General features: G+C 42.9%; 1 long non-coding RNA gene across 1 annotated transcript; it reads left to right on the forward strand.

Moving 5' to 3' along the window:
• Positions 1–1,315: 1,315 nt before the first annotated feature.
• Positions 1,316–20,000, forward strand: LOC123367624. Its single transcript, XR_006578568.1, has 3 exons — positions 1,316–1,681; positions 15,043–15,165; positions 17,068–20,000. It is a non-coding gene; the product is annotated as an uncharacterized LOC123367624 (long non-coding RNA).
• Positions 20,001–24,021: the final 4,021 nt, after the last annotated feature.

Here is a 24,021-nt window from a genome sequence, read left to right on the forward strand (position 1 = left end):
TAAAATGGAACACTTAAACCTCAGCCATCAGCTCCTGTCCCACAGGCCTGAGCCTAGCTCCCCACCCCAGGCAGTGTGAGCTGGTGCCGGGGTCACAATGCCACTCACATTTGGCCTGGTCACTCCCACAGTCTGAACAGGGGGCCAGCTGGGCTGAATTTGAGTGAGTGGTGCTAAGACCTCCCAGACCAGGTCCTAATGCCCCCACAGAACAGGAGCTACTGCTGTGGGGTGAATGCAGAGCAGGCTTATTCTGTAATCTGCCCCGCACCTCAGGCCTCCCGGGGGCGGGACCTGGACATCCCACATGGATAAAATGAAATAAAACCCATTTCCACAAAAATAAAACAAAAAATTATAAAAAATAAAAATAATTTCACAAGGCTCTAGACACTATTGCACCTGTTCCTATTGAAGGACACAGCAGCTTTTCAATTGATTTCAGTGGGAGCAGCGTTGGACCCTACATCGTGCATTATCAGCTCTTTCATTTGATAACTTAACAAGGCAGGGTCACTATTATTTATGTGCAGACCATATTCATTAGTCAGTTTCATTCATGATAAGGATGAATTCATTAGTTTCTGATGCTGATTCAGATTCATAACTGTTAGTTATAATTAACTGCTAACGAAGGCTATTAGTGCCTTGTTGGCACTTTTCCCTTTCCCATAAAATGCTAACAAGTTCTAGCACAGGAAAAGGGGGCTTCTCATCTTATGGAGAAATTGACTCACATTAACAAATGAGCCTAAATGGTGCAATTAGCCTCCTAGAGCACAGACTCCTATGAAAAGAGAATGTCATCTCTCTGCCAGGAAACCTGACACACTAGAAAGAGCTGTTTTATTTTTTCAGGATTGTCTGTTGACAGTCTAGAGAATCCACCTCCTAAAAGTTTTTCCCTCCTACTTACCCACAAAAAGGTGTTTCTAGGAGTGTATACAGGCAGACATCCTGGAAGGCATCAGCTATATTCTGCTCTATATTAAACTGATTTGAAGGCAAAGTATTCCACTGAATTCAATGGTGTAACTCCAGATCTAAGTCAGAGTAACTAAGCTCACAATTGCTCCAACACATGTGTGGCATGCTCCTAATACTCCCTTCAAATTATAATAGTGTCATGGAGCCAGTGGCCTTTCAGGAAGGATCAGGGCCTAACTGGCTCAAGACAACCATGTGGGGAATACCTGGGAGCAAAAAGGTGCTGCAGGTGGCACTCCTTCAGCTAATTAGAAATGGAGCAGCTGAGGTAGGAGACTGCTAGAGCAGTATAAAGAGGAACTTGCCCACAGAAAGGAGGAAGTTCTCATTAGAGAAGCTCTATAGCTGTTGCAGCTTGGAGGAACCCACAGGAGATGAATTAGGCCTTTGTGGGGACAATCTCCAAATGAGGACTTAGAGTTTGACAGTCAAAGTCCCAAGAAAGCGATCAGAGTCCTGGGAAAGGGAGACAGCGAGGAGATCCTGTCAGTAAATTCCAGGTAGGAAGAGTGTGCTGACAAAGAGATAGCATGGAGAGACCAAGTAATTAAGAGGTTAGCTTTCCAAGGAGGAGTAGCAGAACAAGCAAGTGAACCCCCCTGTGGAGGGGGGAAAAGCAGCCAAGTCTGAGAGGGACTGCTGAAGATCTACTGACAAGAGGAGATGAGAAGAAGAAGAAGATTCCTGTGAGGAGGTAACTGAAGCCTGGGCCTATTGCCTTATGTTAGTTTATTGGTTAATAATGAAAATAAAATCAACCCCCCCCACCCCCCGCCAACAAGAGGTAAATGAAGGTAAAGTCTGAGTTGTCAGTGACTTATGTGGCTAACAGAGGCCTGTGTTACAGACAGAAATATGGATAGTAGCTACATTCAAAGGGCCTGTAAGCCACTGGGCTGTTTAAATGCCAACCCTAGTCCTTCAAAGGTCCTTGCCTCAGGACATAATTTATTGTTTGTACACAAAAGAAAGCAACTCAACTAGCAAATGCTAGTTACAGTTCCCTAAGGTGTTTCCCTGGCCATCACAAGCCAAAGGAGAAAAAAAAGACATTCTCTTCCCCCACCTCTCCCCCTTAGGCCCAGCTTTCTCTTTGTATATCCCACCCAACCATGTGACAGGCAGAGGTCCTTTAATCTTTATTTGGCTGCTGCTTTGCCTTGACAAAGAGCCCATTCGTAGCCATATTTTGAAAAGCCTGCGGAGCATGAACAGCAGTGTGTACTGAGATAATCAAAAAGAGACCATAATTTGGGGGCAGGAGGAGAGGAAGAACTTGTTCCCCCCACAACCTGGGTGCAGGTTGGATCTTATGTACACAAAGGGGAGTCTGTTAGGGTTGCCAGGCGTCCGGTTTTTGACTGGAACGCCTGGTTGAAAAAGGGACGTTGGTGGCTCCGGTCAGCACTGCCGACCAGTCAGTTAAAAGTCCAGTTGGCAGTGCAGTGGGAGCATGGGGCTAAAGCAGGCTCCCTGCCTGCCCTAGCACCGTGCAGATCCCGGAAGCAGCTGCCAGGTCCCTGCAGCACCTAGACGCATGAGCAGCCAGGTATGCTCTGTGTGCTGCCCCTGCCCCGAGGGCTGGTTCTGCAGCTCCCATTGGCCGGGAATCGCAACCAACGGGAGCTGCGGGGATACCTGCAGGCACGAGTGCAGTGCAGTGCATGGCACCTCCCTGGCCACCCCACAGCCCCCCACCCCACACACTCCAACCCCCTGCCCTAGCCCTGAGCCCCCTCCTGCACTCCAAACCCTCATTCCTGGCCCAACCCCAGAGCCTACACCTCCAGCTGGAGCCCTCTCCCACACCTTGAACCCCTCATTCCTGCCCCCCCCGAGCCAATGCCCCCCCCACACACCTCAACTCCCTACCCAGCCTGGAGCCCTCTCCCACACCCCAAACCCCTCATCCTTGGCCCCACCCGAGGGGCCCCACCCCAGAGCCCTCACCCCAACCCCCTGCCGCAGCCCCGTGAAAGTGAGAATGTGGGGGAGAGTGAGCGATGGAGGGAGGGGAAATGGAACAAGTGGGGGTGGGGCCTCAGAGAAGGGGCAGGGCAGAAGCAGGGCTGGAGGCGGGGTGGGGGTGTTCAGTTTTCTGCATTTAGAAAGTTGGCAACACTAGTGTCCATGGATTTGTAGCAACATTCCCACTGTCCCCAGACCTTGCTAAGGGCCCTCACAGGCATGTGCAATCCACATATGGGAAGCGAGCATGCCAGGGCTGGCACCAAGGGAATGGGTGTTGCACACTCATCTTTCTCCAGCAACCATGAGGAACCTTGTGTTACCTTTTGTGGTGCCCTACATTGCCCTGGAACCACCCTGAGAAAGGCATTCCAAGTGCAAGTGAGTCTAATAGAGCCTCAACTCAGGAAGACAATGGAGGGAGCAGGTTACAGAATCTCTATGGTGGAAAAGGCCAGTGCACAGATGGAAATAAAAATTCTTTCTTGGGTGAAACTTGGCATCCCAAGAGTTTAGTTTACAGGAGAGAAGCATTTGGTACAGATTTATTTCACAAATCAGAGAATAATTTGTTACATATATTCACTTGAGTAATTTACCCAGCTCCTATCAAGTGAGGCAACCAGTGGCTTTACACTCAGCCTCAGCTCACCTTAACAGAGACACTGCTGTCTCTATATGTGTACAGTCCCTAGCACAGCATAACCCAGATCCCACTGGGGCTTCCAGAGACTGCTGTAAAATTAATTAATTATAACAATTCACAAATGCACCTCTAGAATATAATCACAATTCAAAGAGGCTGGCCTATTGCTGCTACTCATCTTCAGATTTCCATTTTGTTGACCCAACATGTCTGGATATTTCAGAAGTCAAGGTCACTGTCTTTATGATTAATGAGAAGGTTAAAATGGAAGTTATCTGCAAAGAGAAAGGAGAAGCTTTGGGGTTGAATGGTAGCACATGCATTGCCAGTAAACACAAAAGATACGTCACTGAGGATAATGCACTCTACTGCTGAAGATCAATGATGTGCATCTGAATACTATTAGCCCCATACAGACAGCTCATTGTGGAAGACTGGATAGAGAGTGCAGGCTGTTAGGTTTAGAGAAAGTCTATGTTCTCCATTTAGTGTTTGACATGAGGTCTTTTGTTCTATTTTCCAAGGGGACTGCATTATATGAAAGTTATGCAGACAGGAGTAAATATGGCAGTTAAAAAAATAAAAGCATTCCACTATGCAGGGGAGCAGGCCATGGGCAGACCAGGCAGGAAGACTGTGTATGTGTGTCCTATAGACACCAAGGAGCTCTACTCCACAGTGTCTTTCTCATCATCAGTTTGGGGGAGAGGAGGGAAGGTATGAGGATGTGACAGAGACACACTAAGTTGTGGTCAGTGGATACCCACAGGTCAATCTGCTCCACAGGTATAAACCCTGTGCACAGGGGCAGCAGTTAATTATGAAGCCATGGACTAAAGTAACAGCACAGAGACGCTCTGTGCCAACTCACAGAAGAATACGTCCCACCCCATAAACCTTCTCAGATACCCGTACAAATCCCATTTCCTTGGGCATTGCACTGAGCACAGGGTTGGGGCCCTTAGCTAAAGCCCATTGAAGTCAATGGAAAGGCTCACATTGATTTTAATGGGCTTTAGATTAAGACTTATATGTATCCTGTACTTTAAAAGATAGTAGGCAAATACAACTAGATGTTCTAAATGCTCTGAGCTCTTTTACAGTATCTGAGCACCGACGAGTTGAGAGAGAGAGAAGTTAACCATGGGAAATGGTTGCTAAATAATTCAAAACCAAAGAGTGCTTCATTCCCATAATAAATAGCTCACAAAATCATTAAAAGGTGCTTTTTAATAACAGCAGGAGTGCCATAAACAAAAATAAAATAAAAAATACTTATTCAAGCCAATTAATATTTTCTGTTCAGATTATTTTTTAATTTTTTTAATATAGAAAAGACAAAAGCAGAATAGCTTAAAGCGTTCATGTAGGTATTAAAGTGTTTAAATAGACAGAACATATAATAATTACAGTAAATACATACAGGAGCTGGGCTTTAAGACAAACACCAACTATCGTGAGGCTTGTGATAACGTACATTATGTGACATACAATAAAAACAGTTATGTTATTCACAGCCTGGCCTCCAACCAGCCAGGAGCTACATTTGTCTCTGGACTAACAAATATCTACATAAGCATAATTCTAATTGACTCAATATGACCCATGAGGAAAGTCCATCTTCCCAAACACGTCCTCTAGTTCACATTCTTTTCAGCTGCTGCTTTTTTTCTATTTTAAAAATGATTAAAATCCAAATGATTGACATTCTTCTGGATTTTTATTCTTCCTGTTATTTATTATCTGCACTTCCATAATTATGAAAATGTAACATGTTAAAAAAATTTCCATGTCATTTCTGAAGGCCATGTCCCCCTGGGAAATGCAGTGCCAAACACTTAAGTCAAGTGCCCTGGGCTTCCCTCATATGATTGAAAACACACTTTCATTTTAAGCCCTTATGTGCAATTACCTTTGTATTGATGTTTCCCATTAGTGCTCTTCCAATTACCTTTGTATTGATGTTTCTAATTATTGTTTTTCTCCTATAAGTAATTTTGAGGGATGAGTTTGAAGAAAATCCATTCAGTCATTTCAGTTATCTAACCATAAAAGAACAGATTTTTTTTCACTAGTTTAAAAAGTTTGCAGATGTTTCTCCCTGTTCCTCATTCAGTGAAAATTGATTAGATCTAAATATTTACATACTACATTATGGGCCAGATCTTCAGTTTGCAGTCAATGCCTGCCATCAATGGAGCTATGCTGATTTACTCTGGGGCGGAACTAGCCCAGTGTTTGCCTCAGGGAAGTATGGGTGCTTTGCTTTTTTTGGGACAAAATAACTTATAAAGGAGTGCAAATAGCATGATACATCATGTGTTCAGGATATTATTTTTCCATATTGATTTAAATGTGCCCCCTAAAATCCTCCCCCCCCCAAAAAAAAGACAGAGAGGAACCTTGATTTGGTACCATGGGAGTGGTAGGATTTATAGAGCCTGTCTTCAGGGATCAAACATGATCTGTGGAGTTCTGGGTCTTTCAGTTCCTCGAGAGGACGAGAATGTGTTGTAGGGAGGACTTAATAAACCAAGGTCATTCTCCAGTACTCTGTTGAAGAATAAGATGCCTGTCTGTTCTCTTCAGAATACACCCCTAGAAGTATGAAATCTTCCTCTGATGATACGACTCACTCTTTGATTCTTTCCAATGCTATTGAAAAATGTCCTATTTTGTAGTGTTTGTTTTTCTTCCTAAGAACTGGAGGGTGATGAACTGAGTTTAACTTAATTCCACAGGGTCTCCAGCGCCTAGGTGCTTCTGAGAACAGCTGTTCAGTTACTCCGGCATCCAGCAGTAAAAGGGGAATTTTGGAACAGTGTTCACGCCTCATGGGAGAGATGGGGGCTGGGTGACTGTACCAACTCAAAGCATGTTGCCAACTCTCATGATATGTGGTGTTTTTCTTAAAGCCCCAGCTCCTGGAGGCAAGTTACCACATAAGAATCTCAGCTTTCTTTTTTTTTTTAATTAGGTCTGTGTCCCTCATGCTGCCAGAGAAAAGACTAAAAACATGAACCTAAAGGCTCAAAAAACCTGAAGGCAATTTAAAAAAAAGAACCAAAAGTCTATTTACCCCTCCCCCCAAACCTTATAATTTTTAAACCAAACTCATTTTGTTTTGCGGGCGTGACTCATACTTCTTCAGTGCTAGGAATTGGCAATATTGCATGAACTAAGACTAAAGCAGCCATGAAGCTGCAGTAGAGTCTACAGAACTGTTCTGATATGTTGCCAGCTGGGAGAGATTTCTTTCCTTCTCAACCCCATACTCCTCCCCTCCCAATGGCAAAGCCCATTTACTCAGACTGTGAGCTAAGGATTTTCTGCTTGAGTTCAGTTAGTGAGTTATATATATATATGTACTTGAGTGCTTATATCTATGCACAGTCAGTTAGGGCCCTTGAACCTCTCCAAACCCTAGCAAGTCATCCCACCCCTGTAAGTCACCTTGAATTCTCTGCCTCAAGCAAAGCAGCATTTCTGCTGGGTCACGGCGCAATGTTGCTCTGTAGAAACTCAAAGTGTTAGCACCTTTTTTTTTCTTTTGTCAGGAAAATTAATGCAAGGAAACCTTTGTTAATGCAACATTATAGCTATGATATCACAAGTCAAGAAATTCCCTGTAATACTATATACATATTTACAAGTCCCCGTCAGCTCCAGCCCCCTGCCCCAATTGTGGAACTGGACACTACCCCTAATATAAATGATAAGATATAGCAATAATTGACATTGGTGCAATCCAATGTAAGTTCTTTAACATCACTGGAGTTACTCTGAAGTTATACTGATGTAAATGAGAGGAGAATCCAGCCCTAAATATGCACCAAGGGACAAGTAAAGGGCAACGCAGAAGCCATGAATGACATTTCCACAAATGCCATTTCAGCCATAATGTTGCATTAACAGATTTTTGCATTTAATACTCATTAATCATAAGGCTGAACGTCAGTGGAATTACGACAGAGATGAAGCTGGTCCATTAACACCATCGAAACCCACAGTGTAATTCCCTATGCTCCATGATAGACAAGCCAGTCCTGAAAGAACGATTTGGGGTCTTTGGGCTCTTACAACAACATTTGCACAAAGCGTACACTAATGGCATCTTTGCATATATTTGACAGCAGGACAGTCTTCAAACTTGGATGAATCCAGTTCTGGTTAAAAAGACTATTGACTTTAATATACCTTTCAAAAAATTACAGGGGCTTACATAGTGGTGAGCCAGTACAACTATAAATAATTCCATCAGATGGGCAGTTCTTGTCATCTTGTTCATACTGCTGTGAATCAAGCAAGAGGACATTTAACAAAGCCACAATGCTAGATTCCTGAAGACTTATGCAAGGACATTTGTCACTACTGGTTTGACAGCAGCTGTGGGAAGTGTAAATCATCATTAGTGGAATTTTGTGCATATGTGATAATGGATGTGTCACAAAGTTGCTGAACGGATTATTGCTGAGGGGCTGATTCCATAACTTTTATTCTTTCCCTTATCCAAGGAAGTGAACAGGACCACTCCTGTGAGGAAGGATTATTTGTGAGAGTCAGGTTTGCAAGACTTGACTCAAAGTCTGGAAGAAGCAACAATATGCAAATAGCTTGGAAGTTTCTGTACAGTTTGTAGTGAAATCTAATGATATATTTCAGACACAAGTGGTCTGATATCCCTTTTTTTAAAAAAACAAACAAACAACCCACTACAATAATGCCATTGACTTCATAAGAGTTAATCCGGATTTACATTGGTAAGATTAGAATCAGGACCCAAGAAATAAATAATCTCACTCATCGGTTACAGATAGCTTTTCCAGTTTTGCAATTTCAGAATACGTCTCTTCATTCTAATGCTACTTTTTTTTGTTTGCTCTTTATGATCATCTCCTGATTTTGGTTCTAATTCTGCCACTCTTATTTGTGAGGAGTATTGCTTATGGGACTAGTCCCAACATAACACGGGTTGGCAGAACTGGAGCCTTTATAGGGAAGTGTCTCAGAAAATGAGGTAAGCATAAGGATAGCTTCTGCAACTCTAGAAAATAACGGGCTGAGGATAATACAGATTGAGCTGGTGGGAAAGTTTTAGATGGAAAGGTTTTCCATAGAAAAATGCAGTTAAGATGAAATCCAGTGTTCCATGGGAACATGTTGGTTTCAACAATTTGTTGGGAAAACTGTTTTATTTCAATAATATTGAAATGTTTAACGTCATCTTATATTTGTAATCATGCAGGACTCACCCACGGCGCCTCCTGCTGGTTGTCTCAGGGAATTAGCTCTCTTCCAGCCTGGGCCTCTGCAGGCCTGTGTCCTGCTTGTAGCTGGCCCCATGTCTCTCCCAGACCCTGGTGCCCTTTTATCTGGGGTGCTGCCCCCTGGCAATACCCCCCACACTCTGCCTCTGGGTCTCCCCACTCTGGGGAACCCCCAACCCTCTAATCCCCGCCTTCCTCAGTCTGGGCTACTGCCAGTCATCATCAAGCACCTGCTCCCGGGGGCCACTCATCATAGGCAAAGTTGTGTCTGGATCTGCTGCCTCTCTCTGCAACTCAGTGCCTCCATGGGGCCTTGGACAAGGCCCTGCAGCCTGGGGAGTTGCCAGCCTGGAGCTCCCCAGCCCCTCTATCCTTTTCCCAGCCCTGCCTCACGCTAGGCACCCTGAGCTTCCCAGCAGCCAGGCCCCTCTCCCTCTCCCTGTCTCTGAAGGCAGAGAGACTCTGTTAAGCGCTTGGCTCCCAGTCCCTTATATAGGGCCAGCTGAGGCCTGATTGGGGCGTTGCCCAGCTACGGCTGCTTCCCTAATCAGCCCCACTTTTCCCGCTCCAGATCTCTCCCAGGGCGAATTTCAGGCCCTTCCAGGCAGGAGCGGGTGACCACCCCGCTACAATATTCAATACCTAAGTAATATGTATAAATATTAAAAATAAAATCTGAAATTAAACCTTTTTGTAGCATCAAACAAATGTTTTGATGTTCTTAGATAGAAGTGTTTTGTTTTTGTTTTTTCATTCCAATTCAGAAGAATTTTTTTTTTTAATCTCAAAACTTTCCATGGAATGCAACTCTGGTTCCTGACCGGATCTAAAACACAGCTAGCTTATTGGCTCCTCTGCTTTGCTGAACTTGCTGCATCATGAACTGGACTTGAGTGACTGGTAGGTGTTCTGCTTGGATAATATTCCTTATTAGATGAGGCAGCAGAAACACACATTCTAGTCAGTAATTTCTTCTGAGCAGTAGTGTTATGTATTACATTTGGACAATGACAAAAGGTGAAAGAAAAATCCAGACTTTTGGAAGAAAAGAAAATGTCTCAAGAATTCTTTGTAAAAAATTTATAACCTTTATTCTGCCAAGAAGATCCTGCTGACAGAAGTCAGTCTTTGATAGATACCTGTTGCTACAAAGATTTGCTACTCATTATGGAGTTTGGGATAATAGCTTGAATAAAGGACCATAGGTGCTTCCTTTGCTTGCAGAGATTCCATCTGGAAATCGCCTCCAGTCCAGACCCTACTGATTGAAAGGATGTGCAAAACTACAGAGCAGTCAAGAAGTATAGATGAGACTTCAGTTTTCTGGTGTAAAAACAAACGAAAAATCATGCTGCAGACTAATTATCCAATCTCAGCTCCTGTTTCTAGCTGAAGGGGAAAAAATCGCAAGAGGACAATAAACAGAAACAGTACTCTGTAAGCAGCATAGACTGAATAATATTCACTGCAGAATTAACATTCACAAGCAAAACTATGGGCATATGTCCCCAAGTTTCAAAGCCACATGTCAACATGTTATAATCAGACAATCCTCCCACAGGTCAGACCAAACTAAAGGTCACCTACTTAAAATGCTATCTGAAAAAATCTCCATGTATAAGCTAGGCTATTCAACAAAGTCAAGTGCTCATTTCAAATGAGATCATTTTCAGCGCTACAAGTCCCTGACCGTGTCAAAGACAAGACCAAACTTTAGAGGGGAAAAATTATCCAAAATCAGGTTGCTCATGGGGTTGGGGCTGGAAAAAAACAGAACAAATCATCAGGGGTGAAAGTAAATTAAAGGACTTGCTGGTACACAGGGTGGCCGGGCTCCTAGGCAAGGTGGGGGAGGGTGGCTCTGTGCCCCCAGAAGGGGCAGGGCCTCAGAGGGAAGGGGCTAGACTGGGGCCAGACTCCCCCAGCCAGTCCTTCAGCACTACCTGGCCTGTGCCGCCCGGGGCACTGGCTGTGTACCAGCCTGTACCGGTGACCACTTTCTTACCGGTATGCCGTACTGGCCCGTACCAGCTTACTTTCACCTCTTCAAATAATAACCTTTCTACCCAGGCGTTAGAGAAGGCACCTTAGGATGGGGCAAAAGTTTGGAGGGCTACAGATAAAATTTAAGAGAACTATCCATGAAGGTCAGAAAACTTGGAGGACTTTCCCTATCTCTTCTTTCCTTCCAAATAGTGATGACGAACTGGCAGACGCTGGGCAAGTTCAGGTTGAGTACTTCCTGTAATATTCCTTCCATTACCATAAAGATTAGCATGGGACACAGCTGTCTTAGAGCTGGGTCCCTAAGCAACATCTACGCTGATGTGCTCCAAATCCCGGGGTGCCCAAGACTGGGATTAATTGACCCAAGTTTCTTTGCATACCGCGATGTATAACATTCAACTGGGAAACGTCATACTGTGGTGCAGAACAGAGACAGCAGGACACCTGTGGCATCCCTTTTTCTTAGGGCTGCAGGGCTGCAAAAGGAGGAGTAGTTGTTATCAGAGAAGGAGACAAAGGGATTCAGAAGTTGGAGGAGACAAAACGGTGATCAGAAGAGGTAGGGAAAGATCTATAAAACAGGCAAGCCCCACTCACACTGACAAACGCTCACACCCAATCCTCACAGCTGACAAAATCTTCCCATACTGCTAGCTACATATATGTAGTGCCCCTCTCCACCTGATTACCTCCTTTAATGGCAATCCGCTTACATGTTCTGATGGACAGGTCTGGGTTCTTTTGGATCCCGCCACCCACTCAGTAGGGTGAATCTTTTTTCTTTTTTGGTTATGAAATTAGTTGGTGGTGCCTCCACCCCCCTCGCTCCTTCCTGGCAGAGTCACCAGGGCAGCTTGGGCGGAAAATCCTAACTTCAGAGGAATCCCCACTTATTTGCCAGATAGTTGGAGACTTCCAAGAGATAACACAACACATAAAAATATATTCAACACAACAATTATAATAAACAGGCAACAAATACAACATAACAGGGGAAACACTATGTTTAGGGTCACCGGTGCCCACACTCAAAATACCCGTGTCTGGATGTAACAAATGTAAAACTAGTGTCCTGTTGGTACGCGTACCTTGCTGGGGCCCTTGATGACCTATACAATTCTCTGCAGAGGTGTAGCAGTGTGGCTGACTGGGTTCAGTACAGCCCAAAAGACCCACAAGTGGGAGGAGGTTGTGAATCCCTCCACAGGTGTAATAAGCGGTAGATTATAAAATCCTCAAACCCTTATTCCCTGGCTTGAGGACACAGTTCAGGGAGTAGAGGGTCCCCAAAACAAATTCCCTGACTAACTAACTAAAGACAAGGCACTCACGAACTCCCCAAATGATCTTCAGGGTTGAGGATGACGCTGGACGATTCCAGGGGCTGCTGTCCGCTGGCAGGGATCCTCCTCAGGCAGGAATCAGCCTTGGACTCGCAGTGCTGACCATGTGGGGACTGGTCTCACCAGGGGAGCTGGAGGCGAACCCAGCCTGGCTGGGGAAATTTCTCAGCAAACGTTAACAATTGGGAATCATCCGTGAGGAAGGAAAACCCAGCTGGGGAATCTGGTGTCAGGTCCCTAGAGGCCAGTTCTCAGGGGGAACCCTGCTTGCAGGCCTGGGACTCACCAGCTCCCCACACAGCCAGTTTGGCCTTTGCCCTGGCTGGCTCCAGCCTCTCCTCAAAATGGCTTCTCCCTCTCCTCAACTCCCTGGGAGGGGCATCTCCGCTCCCTATTGGTTGCTGGGCAGACTCTGAGTTTGCCTTGGCTCCTCCTCCCTGAGCTGCCAGCAGACAGAGCTCCAGGAATCTATGTAATCTCTTTGGGGGTTACATATATCTTGACCTTTCCCTCACCAGTCACCAAAACTCATCTGGCCCCGACTCCTGCCCAAGATCCCCTTAATTTATCTGTGGTGCTTGGTAAAGTTGCAAAAGAATAAAATGAGACCAAAGTCATTTTGTTTTTGAAAGTTTGGGTGACAAAGCACGTATCTTGTGTGTGTATTTCTATGTATTCACACAGGATTAATTACAAATAGCATGCTTAAAAAACTCTGAAGCCACAATTTATGGGACCAAGAGACAACCCTATATTACGGAAATTCATTGAATTCCTTAGACCTCAAGGATAAAATTCTGGCCCTATTGAAATAAATGGGAGTTTTGTCATTGTCAGCAAGGGCGTCTAGATTTCACCCCTAGCATCTTTTTCACGTTTATATAGAATAGTGAGACTCTAATCTTTTAACTGAGTAAATCAATGAACGTCTACCTTTTTCATTCAATTTCCTGTCAAAACAATGGGCCGGATTCAGACAGAAAGCCAGAAATAAACAATTTCTGACACTAGTTTTATTTATTTGTTCTCCCACACTCTTTCCGTTCTCTGCCCCCACCTTTTGATTAAGTACTTTCCAAATTTTGAAAAGCACTTAATGAATCACTCCAAGTCTGGTTAATATTAATAGTAATGAGCTTTATTCTATTGGAATGGGCTCATTACCATGCAGCTGTCAGCTTTGTGATGCCAAATAGGCTTTTGCTAGCAGATCCATCCATATACCAAACTTGCAAGAGAGAAAATGAGGCCTGATTTTCATTCTCTTTAAGGCCCGTCTCTTTATACCACTCTGGAAAGGAGTGATGTAAAGGAGGAGTGTAAATGAGAATCAGGCCCTGAAATTTTTAAATGTGCATGTGTACATACCAGTGTATGGGCTTGATCCAAAGCCCATGAAAGTCACTGGGTATCTTTCCGTTACCTTCCATGAGCTTTGGGTCATGCCCTGCGTGTATGGATGGAGGTGTGATTCCCAGTTTGAGGAGACATATCCTTGCTAGCTTTGATTGAGTTAGAGCACTAAAAATAGAGCATGGACGTGGAGATGCGAGCCATGGGATGGGCTAGTCACCCCTAACGTGTGCCTAGTGCCTCGGACAGGTACTCACTCAGGGCAGCTAGCTCTTCTCACCGTGTGCACCACTGAGGTGATACTTTGTTTAGTGTGCTAGTATGCCGAGAGCTAGTGTGGTTATATCTCCTCGAGCTGGGCATCAGAGCATAGACATGCCCTAGGTACATATGCACATAGCAGGGTCAGATTTGACACACATCTTTCTTGGGACCTAAGCTAAGAGAGGAGGGAAGGGCTGAGGAGGTCTGAGCTTTAGTTGGGAGTCTTGGGACCCTGACACCAGAAAGAGATGAGCAGGTTGAAAGGCGGGGGCACTTTGAATGTTGGACTGAAAAACAGATTTCCTGGGATCTCTTGTGGTCATATTTCCTCAAGGAAGCCAGGGAGGATTTCTCATTCTAGGCCAGGCTAAATGGAAAGAGGGGCTAGATTCCTCTGAACTCCCTTAAATCAGGTCAGTGTATGGCAGGCTTTGTCTTCTTGGTTATGTCTGCGTCTCTTGGGTCCTCTACTTCTGCAGGTGAGATGCCCTGGGGTTAAAGGTCTCTGAAGCCTGTGTCTATAGGATTGCCACTGAGGCATGCCTGTGAAGCTGCCTTTGCATTTCCCTTCAGCAAAAGCAGCGACCACTTTTACAGCATGTGAAAAAGTGTGTGCTGTTGCATGAAGCAGAACTCTTTCTTCCTTCATTTTTGAGCCAGAAAACCAGATAAATATGGAAGATCATGGTTGAAACATGCTTAGCATTATTAGAATATTGCATGCTTGCAGTGCTTTAGAGGTATGCTTGGAAGGGCTAGATTTTTATCAGTAAAATGTCAGTAAACATCAATTTCACCATATACACAAACTGACGGAAAAATATTTCCATCTATAATAATTGAAATTTACGGATAGGCAAAGTAAGAAAAATGTTGCTCGAGAACTTGGAGTTTAAGGAAATTTACTTTGTATATTTTGACATATAATGTTGGCAATTTGTGTTCCAACAGTTATAAAGTTTTAAGTTTTTGAAATCAACATCTATGATTAAATAATTGTCTAACCCACTCTGTTTTCTGAGCCCCTCATCATTTCCCACTACTGTGAAAAATTAAATTGATAAAAATGTAAAAAGCTTAAAATCTCTCATTTTGCACACCTGAAAATTTAAATCAATAAAAATCTAAACATGCTTAAAATAAATGTCAATATAATCTGTTGAAATTACAAAAAAAAAAAATCAAATTCTGCCAATCCTATTTATAGGGTCACCAGCTCTGAGACTTGGAACAGAAGAAATACTAGGACAAAAATGTCAAAGAGTTACCCAATTGCATGTGAGAAGAGGGTGTTAGATTTTAAACTGAAAGTGGCTGGCAACCTGCCAAGGTAAGAGCTATTTCATCTGCACCAAGGTCATGTGTCATAACTACCTCTAAATGTCAGTCCCACGGGAGAAACAGAAGACATTAAACAAAACCTAGGAGGACACTAGCTCTTTGCTTCCTGATGTGCAGAGTGCTCCTGTGTTGAGAGAAGTAACACATGCCCATCCAGTGATTGCCAATCAAAATCACCAGGGGCAGCAAACAAGCTCCATGTGGTGAATCCACCTCAGCAGGCCACTGCTGAAAGGACTGTTTTGAGAACAAAAGTGATCAGATAACCACTGAAGTTCAGACAGTTATTGACCAGTATCAAATAAGAATCAGAATGTTTCACGTCATCAATTTCACGTTATCGCCCCTGATCTCCATCCCTAGATCTCTCTATACATTCCATTAATTATTTGTATTCATGTGTGGTTGTTCTGGGGTTATGTGTTTTATTTTCATTTGCAACAAAAAAAGGATAGAATATTGGTCACTCCACCAACATATTATACTATGAAAGAATTTGTAGCATTTGGTAAATTCCTGAGGACTCTGCTACTTTTGAAATCCCACATTTAAACAATACATAAGTTCAGCAGTATTCACGCAATAGATAATTCTCATTAGCATTACAGAACAAAACAGGCAGGCAACAGTAAGTCAGATGGGGTGACTTGGAGTGGTGTAGAGTTTTATGGCAATGGGGAGCAGGCTGAGTCTCCTACCAGTTCATTTCCAGACATTTGTAAAAGGAAATGTAATGAGAGTTAGATGGACACACTTTTAACCTGAACTCTTTTAAGCAAGTATTTTGTTTGCAGATCTAGAATTATAGACCACTAGAGCTTGGCTCACTATGAAATGGAACCAACTCTATATCAATCCCTACAATTTCAAGGTCCAGGCCCAGAGAACCTGTCACACCCTAACTTGGCAGAGAGCACTTTTACAGCTAGTCAGGAAATCATCCTTTTTTCACATGAAAAAGTTGGAAGAAAACTAAAATTTTTCATTTGTCAAAATTCCTTTGGTTTTTGCTTTGTTTCCTGAAAAACTGATGTTTCCCCCCAATTTAGAGCCTTTTTTATATATATAAACCTAAATGTTTTTGACAAAACTGGCAAGTCTTTCATGAAAAATTCTGATCACTGAAAAACAATTTTCCAAAAGAAAATAACTGACAGCATTTTTGACCAGTTCAACATAGATAGCACTCTCAGATACAATGGTGATGAGCACAGTATAAGGGCCTGAACAGAATAGGACAGACACAGCACATGTGACTCAGTTAATCAAACTGATTGCATTTCAGCAATGGAACTCTTCAGTGAAATTATGGCTTTTTACTAACACTCCACGAAGCATACTTCATCTTTTGCATCTTTTACATAGGAAGGAGCAAGTTTCCTTTCCAGTCAACTAATTATTATGTAGACAGCTGTCAGATGACAGCTCAATGCATTACACAAGACAATAAAGTCAATTAATACCATAGACTTGAAATAAGGGTAAATGTTGTATTACTGAAGGGAGTTAGCTTATGACCGCTTGACAGAACATCTTCATGGGAGCTTGATCAAGAGTATGGAACTCACTGTCAGAAGAAGTCAAAACAGCTGTAACTTTGTTGCATTTAGAGCCACAGGGAATCCTGACCCTTCCACCCAGGCTTTCTCACAATAGCACCTTCATTCTAACAGATCTGTTAATTTAAAACCTAAACCCAAGGCCAGCTTCTTGGTGTTATGGAAGGAATAAAAAGAGCATTGTCATCTTTTAAGTAATGGAAGGTGCTCAAATGCTATGGTGATGGGGGCCATTACAACAACTACCTCGATAGATAGAAAGCTTTTATAAAATTTCACAAGAATGACAATTTAAACTGAGGTGAGACTAAAAATTCACACCTTTTCTGCAGGACAATTTTCTGCAATTTTTAGCAGTGGAACCATTCTCATGGCAATGCAGAGAGATTTGAGAATGGAAACAGCAGCCCTCGCCTGTGAAATTCACCTTCCTCATTATGTGGAAAAGACTTAAAAGTTTGAGGGGAAAATGATGCTCTCTGTTATCATTGCTAAAAATATGATGTATCACCAGCAGTGGGAATTGTTTTCAAATGGCAGTGTATAGATTTGGGAGCAGAGTCTCAGCCAATGAAAATTGTCATAGCTCCATTGAGTTCAACAGTGCTAAGACAATGTATAGCAGCTGAGGCTCTGCCTCTTTGGGCCCAGCTAAGCTCCCCTAGTTATATTTATTCAAATACCAACAGTCTGATTTATTGTTGAAAGCACTTTGTTGTGGGGCAGGAGGTTAGTGACATATAACACAAGGGGAGGTTACACAACATTTTAGATTTCAGAAATGTTAATATCTTCTGCATATTTTCATCACCTAAAAGGAATTGGGATGATAAATAGTATTTTAACATTACAAATTCACTGCAAAGCACAATCTCTGGAAAATAACTTATGGTAGCTCTTTCAGAATTCACTATTTTATTTTATTTTTTATTGAGGATTGTCTCCCTGCAGCTGTGGTATGAGCCATTTGTCATTTGTTATCTTAGACACTGTGCCTGCTATCCAGGCTCTAGAAATGTATTTCATCACAGAGCTGTCCAGCTAAATGGATGGTGTTTGTGTGTGCTAAATTTATGGTTCAATTACAATCAATCTTATACTATCAGCTCCCAGTGCATGTATACAATTAATACAAACAAAATGAAGACCCATCACGTCTGTGTCATGCTGCTAAAAAGTGAACAAAGTTAAGTCAATTCCCTCTTTATCGGTAATGGGACTGAGCATATGATTTTAGAGTGTGATGCTATTTTCACCTGAGCTGATGTAATACAGAAGGGTACCATTTTCTCTAGTAAATTAGTAATTTATTCCAGTTTTGTAGGTTTATGGCTGTAATCCATATAAAACCTTGCACACAGCAAAGATTTAGAAGTGTAGTTATTGGGAGGTTGGTATTTTTCATCCCAGAGCAAGCTCATGAACCTCATTTGGGGTAAGGTTATTCAAAGCCTGCAGAGATGTGCTTGTCATAACGGTACAATTAAATTATCAGAATACAGTAACATCCAGCTGAACAGCACATCCTTTGCCTGTCCTATGAGAACATCTAAGTCAGGGAAAATGAGATCACCTTTGGTGTGACGAGTGGGACACATCAGATCCAGGTTTTATTGATAGAGGCTTGAGGATACAACTGTAACTTAAAAATCAGAAAACAAATATTTTGCAATTATTTACTTTTCCACAGAAAATATGCCTCAAAATGGGCCAGTGAGTTTGTTGAGCTTCCTTGGTGTATAATAAATTACCTTCTCCTTGACGTGAATGACGTGTTAAAAATGAACAGAACCTAATTCTGCAATGTGATGTGTTGCATCCAGGCTTGTATCATGCACATTATAAATCTGTGGATTAGATCCAATTATATTTTACAGGCCGTTCCACGAAGGTTAGGATTAAAGAACCTTGACAAAGTATTCAACCTGAAGACTGCAATTAACCATGCAGAGTCCAGACCAATTACACTGCTGTTTAAAACAAACAAAAAACAAACAAATAAAAAACAAAAACCAGATTTGTCATGGAGAGAATTTATGGCTATAAATTAATCCTGGCCACATATTTAGCCGCTTAGAAGAAATCTCAATATGTGCCTGTAGAATTATAATAATACCCTCTTATAGAACCTTTATGTATTTTCATTCTCTGGTCCTGCAAATATCTGAGCTGTAAAGAAAAGCTTTCCTCCCTCCCGCTTACAACAATGGTGAGTCAGTATAGCTTGGCAATGTTCCACATTATTTGATAATAGATGTCACCTTGATACTTCACCAAAAGCTCATCTGCAAATGTGTTTGTCCTGAACTATAGTGCTCACATCAGTTTTAGGCCCTAGTTATAATTACATTGATAAACCTTTTATCAATCAGCAAATTGATTCTGCATAATGCTTTAATGCAGCTCTCAATGACATGTTACCATGCTCCACTAATATACGGACACTCGTAGTAGCAGATGAGGTCCCAGAAGATGCAGTGCAACATATTACACAAGCACTGGAATACATCAATTTAATTAAATTCTTCCTCTTTGAGCTGAGGACTAAGAGCCTTGTTCTGATGAGCTTTTACAGTCGTGTCTTCTCAGGTCAGACTAGATGATCATAATGGTCCCTTCTAATCTTAAAATATAAATTCATCTAGTTTTCCTCCGATCTCTCTGGCCATCCCTTTAATTCCTCCTCTCCTTTCTCACTGTCATGGGCATCCCACAGGGCTCTGATGTGGCTCCCTCCTCTTCTTACTTTACTCCCTTTCCTCAAATACTTTCACGTCGTCAGTTACTGTTGAGGATTCACAAATCTACCTGTCCCTTCCTCATCTGTCTCTTCATTCAATCCCAGCCAGTCTCTCTCACGTCTCTTCTTATGTGTCTCCCCGTCAGCTCCAGCTTTCCACAGCAAAACTGAACTCCTTACCTGTGTTCTCCACTCTGCCATTGTGTCACTCCTGTCACCATCACCATTCTCCTTATCACTCAGAATCAGAATGGGGATTGACCCTGGCCCCACAAAACCAGGCCATATTTACGGATTGTTCTTTCTACCTCCAAAACATTTCCAAAATTCAGCCTCTCTTCTCTGTCCTTACAGCTAAACTCTTATCTATGACCATATAATCACCCCTCCTCCCTGCCTTCCCCGGCACCCAGGTTGCCCTCCTCCAGGCCAGGCAAACATTATGCATAGAAATGTACAACTGATTGTCTTGGAGAAATATAAACTACATTTTTTAAATGCTAACAAACATTAATCCGAGGTAATGCACTGTATGATAGAGAAAAAAGCATATGCAGCAAGAAAGGTGAAGTGAAGGAAGATGAAAGGAAAGAACTCAAATTAGGCTGATTTTAGTAATATTTCAATTGTTTTTTTGAATATGAGAGAAATGTAGAGCACATACTCAAATTCATTGATTTTGAAGATTAGGAAAGACCATTATGACTACTTAGTCTGATTCTAATACAGACCATAGAACAGGGGTCGGCAACCTCTGGCACGCGGCTCGCCAGGGTAAGCACCCTGGTGGGCCGGGCCAGTTTGTTTATCTGCCGTGTTGGCAGGTTTGGCCGATCGCGGCTCCCACTGGCTGCGGTTCGCCGTCCCAGGCCAATGGGGGTGGCGGGAAGCCATGGCCAGCACATCCCTTGGCCTGGAGCAGTGAACCGCGGCCAGTGGGAGCCACGATCGGCCGAACCTGTGGAGCCAGCAGGTAAACAAACTGGCCCGACCCGCCAGGGTGCTTACCCTGGTGAGCCACATGCCAGAGGTTGGCGACCACTGCCATAGAATTTCACCAATTGATTCATTTGTTTAGCCCATTAATGTGTAGTTGAACTACAGCATATCATTTAGAATGGCATTCAGTCTTGAGTCAAACATCCCCTGTGATGCAGAATTTACTCCCTTGGTAATCTTTTGGAATGGTTAATTACTCTCTCTATTACTTACCTAATTTCCATCTTGAAGTTTGCACACTTCAACTTCTACCCACTGGATCTTGTTATGCCTGGTATGTATGTGTGTACATATTGTTCCATTACACTGAGTCATGTTCTTGTTGTAACTTTACAGAAAATATTCACCTGATATTTCTTACATTTTCTAATGACACTAAAGGCAAAAGAAGTGAAGAACTTGCTGCAGCTGCCAGTTTTTAATCTGCTATTTGTGTATGCGAATTCAATGTTTCTCTTGTGCTCATTATTGGTGTTACCACAAAAATAGTTCACCAGCTTTCATGCAAAACAGCAAACATTCAGGCAGGGTGGAGATTATGCTCTCAGAATTCTCTACAAATTTACGGGATGATATTCTGGCCTCACTGAAGACAATGGCAAAACTCTCAGTTGGACCAGGATTTCACTCATTATCTTTTAATTATGCCCCCAAATCATCTTGCCTTTTTAGTTTCCTGTATTCCAGCCTCCATGGGTCACATTCCACTATTCACACTGTTGTGCCTTTTGTTTTTTACACAAACATAATATAAAGGAATCACACAGGTACAGTAGGGTTCCAATAACTTTGTTTACTAACTATAGCCAAACCTGCAAGGCCAGTTCTGGCAGGTTGCTAAACAGAGAATACAAATAGTACCTCTAGAAGGCTCACAAATTATTTAAAGATCTACTACCCGATTCCTATCCACTACACACTCTCAGAAGCATTTTGATAGACAGTGCCTGGGCCACATCCTCAGCTGATGTAAATTGGGTTAGCTTGACTGATGTAAACACCGAACTGAGTTTATACCAATTGAGGGTATAGGTAAGTTTTGGGAAAAAATGATAGGGGTATCTGCCTTCAAAATGTTTGAGAACCACTACTCCGGCACAGCCTATCTGGAGAGGATCATAGATCTAACCAAGAATATATCCACTTCATGAGCATTTTCCTCTCATAGAATTTGTGAAATTTCCAAAGTTCACATTTACAAACTCAAATCAGCATATGTCCATAGTTTGGACAGTCTTACCTTCAAAAGCTAGTCTGTCAGAAAAAATCTGTCCACTGCCTAGTTCAGCTATACCATTAATCACCAGCCAAACGAACAATAAAAAAGATCTCAGAGCACAAAAGTATGCTTCCACCTGATGTGTTGATCAGTTTAGGCCTCCAGATTTGCCTGAAGCGTTAAAGGAACCCAGCTGTGCATTGTTTGTATATAACCAACAGCTACCTCCTCATCACAGTTCTCCTTGGTTCAGTATTATAGGACATCAACATTTAGTGCCATTACTAGCTCAGACAAGAATTTGCTGGTTGTCACTAGCGGTTACCACATTGTTATGTATCCAAGAGGAGGGGGAGGAGAAGCAGGACAGGAATTTGAAGTGAAAACTTATAGCATCACCTCTACATGGCTCAGAATGCTGAAGACAAGTTGCACAAATTTTAAAATAGCGGCTTGATTTTCTGGGGCCCTTATTTTCATTCACAATAGGGTGCCCCTTCCACCCACTCATCCAGCAGTGGAAAGGGACTTTAAAGTGGCTATATATGTAATTTATTATGGAGCCTGCATGCCATATATCAGCAGCATGCAAGGGCCATCCTCAGAGCTCTGATTGGCGGACAGAAAATCCCATCCCTGCTTCCTGCTATCAGCTCTCCTCTGATTGGAGGTACAGGATGCCATTCCAGAAGGAGGCTCCAGGCCATGGCACATATTGCTGTCAGGACACAGCAAGTTGAGAAATGAGCTCAGGGCTGGAGGACAGGCCCAGAGAGTGGGCTGCCTCTATAGCCCCTAGGAGCTTGCCCTACCCTCAAGAATCAGTCAAAGCCTAAAGGAAAAGAGGTGCCTTGATCTGAGAGTAAGGGACTGATGTTAGAGGGGCAGTTGGGCTGTTTGTTTGCACAAAGGTGTTTGGGTGATTACCCAACAGGTGAATGCCTGTTTCCCAAAGGCCAAAAGAGGGTTCTCCACCCCAAGGAGAAAGGCAGATGAGTGCCCATCACCTTACACCCAATTTAAGGACCTTTTATACTACTGCCTGCCCTGAGGGTAATTGAGAATAAGATCCTTTATGGTAGCTCTGAGCACAGATCCATCTTAATCCCTATTCCAGATTACATGTAGAAAGTATAACTGGGATTCATGCACTGTGTCTTAATTAAGAATTAGATGTATTTTAAGTAAAGTATCAAACAAAGGATTTTGATAGGAGAGTGTAGCGGGGACTTGCCCAGTCTAGCGTCAGGACCCTCTCCTGCCGCAATTTCCTTTCTCAGATACTGTAGTAATTTACCAGTTTCCAGTGCTGTTAGGTCACTGGCCAAGTCACAAAAATTCACTCCTTCCAGAGTTTAAATCAAACTCCAAAAGAAAATACAAAAAAATTCTTGCCAAGCACAGCCCTCTTCTCAGAGTCTGTCCTGTTCCTGTCTCCAGCCTTTCTGCTGAGCTTAGCTTCCGTCCCTCCTGCGCTCCAATCAGTCTCTTTTCCTCCTGGTTGATAGAGGTGGCTGTACCACCTCTGGCAGCATAGGGAAAGCTCCCTCCCCCACTATCATCTATCCTGGGTTCCTGGCTTTGGAGCCCTAAACAATTGGGCTTTCTGCCCTCATAGCACAAACTGCCCCACCTTTCCTCCCAGGGCCTCTTGCTACAAACTTAGTCCAGCCTCCTGCCTTTTAAAGGCAAACAGCTCACTCCTGATTTCACTCATGCCTTTTGTACTCACCTGATTTTCACAAAGTGACTGCCGGGCAGGAAACATGTCAATTTTTAGTCTATAGCTTTGAAGTGTTGCTTACATTCACCCAAGGAACTTAACTCACATTGGATGAAAACTCTGAAATGTTTGTTTAGAACTAGAGAATAATTTAAAGTGAATAACATACACAGTGAATTTAGCGTCTTTTTTTCCTGGCTGAATTTCTAGAAGCAGAGTACAATTTCCTCCCATGAATACATTTTTCATATATACCTGACCAGTAAAAAAAAAGTTTGTTTTTTTGTTTTGTTTTTATGAGAGTCAGTACTCAAAATTCCTGCATGTTAATTATCTGACCAATTATAAAGTACATGGAATTTTGTTCCCTATTGGAGAAGTAGAACTTTGGTAAAACAAGGCCGTCTTGAAGAATACATGAGGGCAGCGATTCTCAAACTGGGGTCTGCGAGTCAATTGCACGCCACGGAACAGCTGTGGAGTGGGGCAGGTCCCGCGGCTGAGCAACTCGCTAGGAGCTAGCGTCTGCTCTGCTGCGAGAGGAGCAGGAGCGGCCTGCCTGAGGCAGTGGGGCTGCATGCAGAGTTCACCTCCTGCTTTCAGGC

This window comes from Mauremys mutica, chromosome 1 (genome assembly GCF_020497125.1).
Source record: "Mauremys mutica isolate MM-2020 ecotype Southern chromosome 1, ASM2049712v1, whole genome shotgun sequence".
Classification (NCBI taxonomy): domain Eukaryota; kingdom Metazoa; phylum Chordata; order Testudines; family Geoemydidae; genus Mauremys; species Mauremys mutica.